The following is an 8,818-nucleotide window of genomic DNA, read 5'->3' on the forward strand; positions in this document are numbered from 1 at the left end:
TGTTAAGAGAAAACCCGGAGTTTCTGTCTCATGTCAAGAGCCATGATATGGGACAGTAGAAAAAAAAATAATTAAAAGCTTTCTTTGCCTTTCCTCGTATTTGTTTTTGTCTTTATCATACCTTTCATTGAATATATATGTCTGTATGTGTCTATATAGGTCATGCTTAAGTCTTCCACAATGAACAACAAATTTCCCTGCAGTAATCTTTGAAGTTTCCAGGAAGAAGATGGGGCCCCACAACAACAACTCCACCTGGTTAATATGACATCATGATGCTGATAGCACTACTACAAGGCCTGTTTTGGGTACTAGCTGCACAAGATGGTTCCAACTTGGTTAGCTGAAATGGTGCACATCTTTTACGACATTCTGGCCAGACCTCCACAAACTACTCAGAGACTATTTGCAATTTTACCAAACCAAATACTAATCTTGGAATTTAACCATCGTTTACTTTCACAGGATCCCCTAGGAAGAACGTCTCCCCCATGACAGCTGGAAGCAATTTTAGAGGATGATGTCCCCTCTCCCAGCAGAGTTTGCCCTCAGGTTTAGGGACATCATTTAGGGGTTGGTTTTAATTGGTATATGGTTGAGGGATGGGGGAGGAATTTCATAGGCTCAGGGGTGTTCTTAAAAAAAAAAGGGATAATTGGTGATGGGATAATAGATTGGTATTTGTGAGTTATTGTTTTTAGACAATTACATTGGTATAGATTCTTGTATATTGATACAAAGTTAAATTATATTTAATATTGTATGCATGTATGCTTCTACCTCTGTTTGAAACTTTGTTTATGTACTGACATATATATTTACCATATTGCAGTGTACACTACTACCTCTGATCAGGATACTTATACATTGTTTACATTTGAAGGTCATTGTTCTTATTTATTGCACAGTTGTTTATTGTCTTAGTCTAAGTTAGATAGGTATTGAGAATTATAGATCAATAGTCATCTATATTTGTCATATTTATAATTAGGCTAATCAGATTCTTTAGATACATAGAGATTATATTCAGTATAGATAGTATAATCTTCAACCTCTTCAAAGAGCTGTAGAAAATGGCCTTTAATCTAACCTAGAGTTCCATGGTAATGAGACACAATCACTCCTGGCAACACCCATCTATTCCTGAGAGAATGTTGAGCACCAAAGACACTCCACCTGGAGCCTTTCTTCTTGGCAGAACTGGCCTTTGGGCAAAAAAATGCCCATACCTCAACCACTGACAGAGATATCTGTAAATGGATAAAACAGGACTGTCATATCCTGCAAAGACAGGGTAAGATAATTTTGAAAAGTTTCTTGCCTTTGAAAATGGTATGTCAGTTACGTCAGGCCTTAGCCAAAGTTGGTTGCCTCAATGCTGCAAATGAGACTTTGGGTGATTGCCCAGGTAGTCAGTAGTCTCTGTCATTTGTTGCACATTTTGAAAGTTTCTCGATTGCACTTCCTGTTTATTCAAGTAATATTACTTCCCTTCTAAGATCTTTGATGGAGTTGAAGATTAGATAATTGTAGTTACCCTCCTCATGATTTAGCTAAACTTAATTTCAATACATTATTTAGACTCCTTGAAATAGAATGCTTAGTAAAACTTTTGTTATGCGTTTCTTGCTTAATATTGTTTATTGCTTGTAATTTTATATTTGGTATCTGTTCCTGTTGTATATGGTTGTATTGGGTTTGGTTCGACCTTGTTTAGACAAAAGGGGGAGATGATGGGGAAGCTCAGCCAATCACATCTGGCTAGGGTGTGGCCGCCTGGAGCCCGGGTAGAAAAACAGGGGTAGATAGGTTTCTAGAAGTGACAGCACTTCTGGTATGCACTCCCACCTTCCCGGGGAAGCCCCCACTTGTTTTCAAAGCCCTGCCCACATGTAGACCTTCAGGGATTCCCCATCCACCGCTGACCCGCTCAGACCTTCCTTCTGCCCCTAATTTCTCACCTACATGTTGGGGTGATATGGGACACATGGTATCTAACCTGACACTCAGCCCTGCTAGGCACCTAAGCCAAGTCCCTTCTGCTCCGTCCACACAGCCCACCTCCGCCACTCTCCAGTTGTGTGAACCTGGGCAGGTGACAACCCCATCCCGAGCCTCCGTGTTCTCATCTATAAAGGGATGATCATGGATCCTCATGTCCACTACCCGTGAAGTGAAGTTAAGAGTGTGACCATGATGCAACAGCGCTGGGCAGGATGGTGTTAGATGCACAGCAGAGTCATGGCTCCTTTAGGATGGGGTCCCAGTGGGAGAGAGAAAGTCAGACCCTATTGTAATGGAAAGGCAGAGTGAGAAGCAGCATCTGTGGACAGAGATAGGTCAACTCTGGTCTCTGCCATAGTGGCATCTCTGGTCTCACCCCTCTTTGAAAGTGGTCTCAAGCCTGCTGAGCGCCTCCATGTAGCTCGAATTCTAATTGGTCTTAATTAATAAAAACCGGAGCTATCAGGGGTGAAAGCTGAAAGAATAGAGAAGCAGAGCGGCCAGCCACTAGAGAGTTCTTACTTCTACCAATGCCTACCAATGCTCAGACCAAAGGGGCGATCCCGTCTCTATGAATCCTCAGACTGAGTGCGCTGAGCTTCCGTCTCCTCCCGCCTTATACTCCTCTCTCCACCCAGCCATATCCCTTCTTGTCTCCACCTCCTTAGTGCTGAAGCTAAAGGTGTGTGACTCTAAAGTACTGGGACTAAGGTGTGAGCCACCACTGCCTGGCTCTGTTTCTCTTTGAGACTGGGCCAACCTCATGTAGCTCAGGGTTGCCTTGAACTCACAGAGATCCTTCCACCTCTGCCTCCTGAGTGCTGGGATTAAAGGTGTGCACCACCACTGCACTGCCGGGCCTCTATAGCTAACTAGTAACTTACCCTGCACTCTGATCTCCAGGCAAGCTTTATTTGTTGGAACACAAACAAAATATCACCACACCACCTCACTCACAGGACTTCTCAAGAAGAGAGTTGATATCTATCACATGGAAGAGGTGAGTCGGGGATAACCTGATTATCTGGGGGGCAGAACAGACGATACCTGTGATGATGCCAAAGGCTGGGTGCCAGGGAGGACCAGGAAGCAAGGTCTGGACTCCCACCCTATGCCCTCAAGTTATGGTGGCTGGAAATCAGGCGACAGGTGAATTTGGAGGGTGGGGTTCATAGGCCTGAAGGAGTGAGTTCCTCTCAAGGGCCAGGGGGGCGGGTGGGATAATTCAAGGGAGCTTGCTGGTGTGACACCCCCCATGCACCATCAGTGCAGCTGGGCAGACGTCCCCTGTCAGTGTGCAGCAGCAACCTAGAGGAGGTCCTCCAAGGGAGCCTGGCTGGAGAGAAGCAGGTGGCAAGACCGGTTCAGGCCTGCAAGGATAGGATCCAGCGGCCGCCTAGCACCGAGCAGGGCTCATGCTGAGGGAGAGGAGAGATGGGAGCCTGCAGCCAGGGAGGGTGTCTGTCTAGACACTGTGTGTACAGGTGTCCAGAGCAAGTCTCAGTGGAGAGGGTGCCCACCTCATGGGAGTTGTCACGGCCTCGCCCTATGACTCAGCTCTTCCACGTGCCAGGCTGCCCGTCACCCTGGCTCTTTCAATCTGCCCATTGAATCCCTCTATTCCAAACCCATTTCTACCCCACTCACAGGGGTCAGATGGTCTCTTTGCCTACTGGTCACCATCGTTAGAGGGCCTCGGTTTAATCGGAGAGAGTCAGCAGCTAGGCAAACACACTGCTGCCGAGCAGAGGCTGCAGGTCACGGAGACAGGCCTCAGGAGGGCAGATGGAGCTACTGAGGACAGTGATGGGGAACCTCCAGGGTACACCCTGATCCTCAGACATCTGCACTCACCAGACCTTCAACAAGCCACCAACTTAGGGGCCCCCATCTCCTCCTGTGTGTGGAGCCTAGATTCTCTAGTCCCTAAAGAAGGCTGTGACACCTTCCTTGCATGAATGGTTTATGCTAAGCTCTCAGGAGAATCCTGGACAAGATTGTTGCCAAGAATCCGATGTGGATGGCTATTCTGTGTCTGTAATATAGCCACCTGTGGGTCCTCATGGCCCGACTTCCATTTGGTTTTGGATGTGGAGGGTGGCTGGATGTGGAGGGTGGCTTCTTGCAGGCACTTTCTGTCCCGTTCTCCTCTCCAAGGGACTCATCTACTTCTGGAGAAAGTTCCAGGTGACCTTTAACCTGGAGAACTAGGTGCCAAACACCCTAGAACCCTTTGTCTCAGGCCCAAGGCTGCAAGGAAAGGCCCTACACTGCCAGGTAACAGTCCTACAAGTCATCTGTAGGACCAGATGGCTGCAGAGCCTCACCTCTCGGGGTCTCTGGACAGCCCTTGGCTCCCCGAATGTCATGACATCATCTACAGGAGTGGAGCCCGTGTGTGTTCAGATAAAATGCTGAGGACAGACCTGGCCATGTTGTTCAGTAAGTGTACAGTCTAAAGTTGGCATCTAACGAACAGACATTGGTGGCAGAATTAATCATGTAGTGTGATCAAATGGCCTTGCAGGTCAGGGAAGGATGGTTGAACCCCAGAGTGAGCTATTTGGGGGTCAAACCTCACCATTTGCACCCCAGGTCTGAAAGGCTCCTATGGGGGCTGAGTGAGATAATCAGCAGTTAAAGGCACCTGCTGCCAGGCTTGATACACATGCCTTCATACACATATACACACAAAATAAATAAAAGACTAAAATAACAAAAAAGGAGCTGTATCCTCATTTGGTCTTCGATCTGTTGGAAGTTCAGATTTTAGAACCCAAGGAACTATCACTGGCCATGTGTGGCACCACAGGGACCTGTGTCCTCTTGCTGGCCCTGTGAGCTTTCACTACAGGCACGAGACCTGCTATGAGGGTCTCTTGCCTACAGTGAATGCAAATGGACCAGCAGTTGAAGTAACCAATCAGATCAGAGATACCCCAAGACAACCAGCCATGGTGATATATGCCCGCAATCTCAGCACTGGGGAGACTGAGGGCAGGATGATCAAGATTCAAGGCTAACCTGGACTACAGTGAAATCTAGGTTAGCCTGGGCTACAGAACAAGATCCTATTTTAAAAACCGGAGGCAGATATCTCCCAAACAACATTCCAGCCATCTGGGCTCCAGGGCCAAGGCTAGGAAAGGATGATTAGACACAGGGGTGTGGCCCATACACCCCGATTCCCTGCCTCCCCACCCACTCTCTCACACACACACATACACCGTCTCACAACGCACCACACAACTGTGGTGTTCATGTGTGTGCATACACGTGTACGCTCACGTGTTCTCTGGCCCCACTGTAACCATTTCTGTTTAGGATTTTCTCCAGCTCATCCTGCTAGGACCCTATGTAATCTGCCTGTCCCCTTGTTCACAGGACAGCAGCAGGAGCAGGGCCTGCTGAGCTCAATCTACTGTCCACACTCGGGCCGCCTACAGACATGCGCATGAGGACCATGAAGGCTGAAAGAGGCTGAGGCTAGGCAGTGGAGGAGAAGCTAAGGAGAACCAGTCAGTTCAGGGCAGTGGCAACACCCTGCAGGACAAGCATGGCCTCAGAGGGTCCAGGTAGCTGCTTGGTGTCTCTTGGGCAGGGAATGAAGAGAAACCCAGGTGGTTCAGATGAATGAAGGCTGCAGAGATGCCAGAATCACTTTTGTTCCCATCCTGACTGGCCATAGCACAAGGTCACAGACAGGGAGGCCCTGAAGTTCACTCAGGGCAGATGGCTTCCCAAAGGGCCATACCACAATGCCTTGTCCCATCAGAACCACAGAAGTACCTCTTCAGATTGCCTTGGCCACCAGCTTGCCTATGGGGCATGCCTGTTCACACAGTGCCTTACTTCTGGGCTACCAGGTGAGAGTCAATGGGGAAGGGCTTTTGTATCCTGCTGGCACTCTGAGGGAGGGGGACAGCAAGAGAACCCTGCCTTCAGAGCTGAGAGTCAAGCAGAGCCCATGCCTACCTTGGCTGAGCCTGGGCCCTGGGTAGGTCCGTAGACTTGGATTGAGGTGCTGGAGGCCCCGTGGTTTGCAGGAGGGCAGTGGCAGGGCAGTGGCAGCAGCGTCCCAGTTGCCTAGGTGATGACATTGGAGTTACGGAAGCTGGGAGGCCTTGTGGCCAGCTCCAAGCCAGTGGGTGGAGCCTGGCTGGGAGCCCTGGGTCTGGGGACCAGCTAGTAGGCTTACAGGTATTGTGCTGGTTTGTGTTCGTGACCCCTGCTCCTGGTGACCAACCTGAGGACACGCTCCGCTCCCATTACCTGGGAAACTTGAGTTCAGGAGGTTAAAATCACAGAGGGTAGTTCCTGTTGATGGTCCCAAGCATATAAACAAAGCCAGAAGATGGTACAGTCAACCCATTTACACCTCGGTACCGCCTCTCTCTCCCCTGAACAGTTCAGAATAAGCCCTGGGAACTCTGACGTCTCAACAACACACCTCCACGTGTTGGTGGCAGCAAAGTACCTGTCCTTTTGCATGATAGGAACCATGTCTTTGTCCTGTTCATGCCCACACCTAACTCCAGTTGGTGTTGACCAGGGAGGATGAGCAGCCAGAGTGCTAAACTCAGAATTTCTATCTCGTGTTCCTAACCGCTAGTCAGAGGACTTCGGAGGTCCTACTACACTCCTGTTGCAGTGTAGTTTATGCTGATAAGCTATCGTGTGCCACTGAAGCTTTGTCAAAGCAGACTATGGGAATGGGGAGGGTCCCTTGTCTTCCCCAAACCTCTGTCCTGATATAGGCTGGCCCCCTGACAGCACACGGCCAAAAGCTTTTGCTGGGAGTGTGATGACACACACCTTTTAACTCCAGTGCTGGAAGGCAGAGGCAGGTGGATCTCTGTGAGTGTGCGGCCAGCCTGGTCTACAGAGTGAGTTCCACACCGTCCAGACATAGTGAGACCCAGTCTCTAGAAGGCAAACCATTTCCAACGGACATTACTACTGCTCTTCTCATGAGATAAACGTGAAACATCAAACCAGAAGCTCACGACATCCGGCAGAGATATCTGGAGTAGTTTGATCAGTAGAACAAAGGTAACGTCATCAAGTTGGGGGCTTAGAGACATCCAGCAGAACTGACAGGGGAAGTTGAGGCAGTCAGTCATAATCCTTGAGCATTCAACAAACAAGCTTCCAAGCTTCCCATTGGACTGCAGGCATTTTTAAGATTTTAGAAAACATTAATTATGCTTACGTGTGTGTATCGGTTATGTGCACGTGGGTGTAGTCCCCCTTGAGGCTGGAAGTGTCAGGACCCTGGAACTGGAGTTGCAGGTGGTTTTGAGCTCTCTAATGTGGGTAGTGGGGACCCAACTCGAGGCCAGCCTGGTCTACATATCAAGTTCTAAGATAGTCAGGAATATGTAGTTAAACTGTGTCTGAAAAATGAGGCGGTGGGGGAGTGGCAGAGAAAGAGAGATGGATGGACTCAAACTCACAGAGATCTACCCGCCTCTCCCTCCCGAGGGCTGGGATTAAAGACATTCACAACCACACCTGGGGAGAGTGTACTTCTTTAATTAACTAAGCTGGCACACTAAACTGCCGCCTAAACTTCTGTGCTTAAACCCATAGACACAATCACCCCCCAGCCTCAAGCAGGGATGCTTCTCCTTACAACAGACAGCGGTGAATATAGAGATTCACCTGCCCAAGATACCAAAAAGAGACAGATGTGGACCCAATCCTAAACAAGTAACCTAGATCCCCTCCAAAGCTCAGGGAACAATGAGAATAGAACCCAGAAGAGACTCAAGCAACTACTGCAATCGTTAGCTTAACTCAACTTCACTTCCTCCACAGGTCACACAAGCCCAGCCCAATCAGCAATCAGTCAAGGAGGGGAGAAGAGGAGCTCAGCCCTTTACCTCTGAACTATCGGCTATTAGTGGGTTCTGGGAGATGGGGAACCACGGTCTTCGGTTATGTACCCTGTGCTGAGCCCAGTGGGCTCCAATGGATAGCTCTGAACTCACAGCCATAAGTCGGCCTGGCTATTCTTGATGGGTCACTAAGCCAACATAAGGGTGGATGGGTGAAAACAGTTAGTACCCAAGGCATAATATGTGAAAGTTCAAAATTAAAAATTATAAAAAGAAGAAATGTCCACCTTGTCATAAGCTACAAAGAAAAGTGGGTGGTGATAACGGCGGATGTAGGAAGCAAGAGTTCCACAAAATGCCAGTTCAGAAAACGTTATCTGAGATGGCGGCGCTTCTCTCCTGGATAAACTCAAGCCGTACCCAGTGGCCAAGTCTGAGCATGGTGTAACAGGTGACAGAAGCTTTGAAGGACAACACACCCTGGGCGAACAGACCCAGAAAGGGAAAGAGGTGACCAAAGATGACCCATCACTAATCCTATCTCCTGATACCTTTCACCTTCCAGGGACCCAAGGCCCAAGAGGTAGGGCATGTGCACACACACACACACACACACACACACACACACACACACACACCACAGAGCTCAGGGATACTTGTGGGTATGGCTGGTGCTTTTCTGGGTTCTCTAGGAAGAAGCAGGGAGCCCAGCATCTCTGCTACATGAATCCATCTATTGAAGGACAAAAATGAGCGGGAGGATGGATGGGTGAGCGGGAGGGAGGATGGGTGAGCGGGAGGGAGGATGGGTGAGCGGGAGGGAGGATGGGTGAGCGGGAGGGAGGACAGGTGAGCGGGAGGATGGACGGGTGAGCAGGAGGATGGATGGGTGAGTGGGAGGGAGGATGGGTGAGTGGGAGGGAGGATGGGTGAGTGGGAGGGAGGATGGGTGAGTGGGAGGGAGGATGGGTGAG

The 8,818-nt window shown here is 49.2% G+C and overlaps 1 protein-coding gene across 1 annotated transcript in view; it reads right to left on the bottom strand.

Annotated features, from left to right (window-relative positions):
- Tp73 (tumor protein p73) overlaps positions 1-6,003 on the bottom strand; it is a 61,937-nt gene extending 55,934 nt beyond the window's left edge. The window contains exon 1 of the mRNA XM_005368636.2: positions 5,980-6,003. The gene's annotated coding sequence lies outside the window, so the exon portion shown is untranslated. The remainder of the gene's footprint in view (positions 1-5,979) is intronic.
- Positions 6,004-8,818: the final 2,815 nt, after the last annotated feature.

This window comes from Microtus ochrogaster, unplaced genomic scaffold, assembly GCF_000317375.1.
Source record: "Microtus ochrogaster isolate Prairie Vole_2 unplaced genomic scaffold, MicOch1.0 UNK38, whole genome shotgun sequence".
Lineage (NCBI taxonomy): Eukaryota > Metazoa > Chordata > Mammalia > Rodentia > Cricetidae > Microtus > Microtus ochrogaster.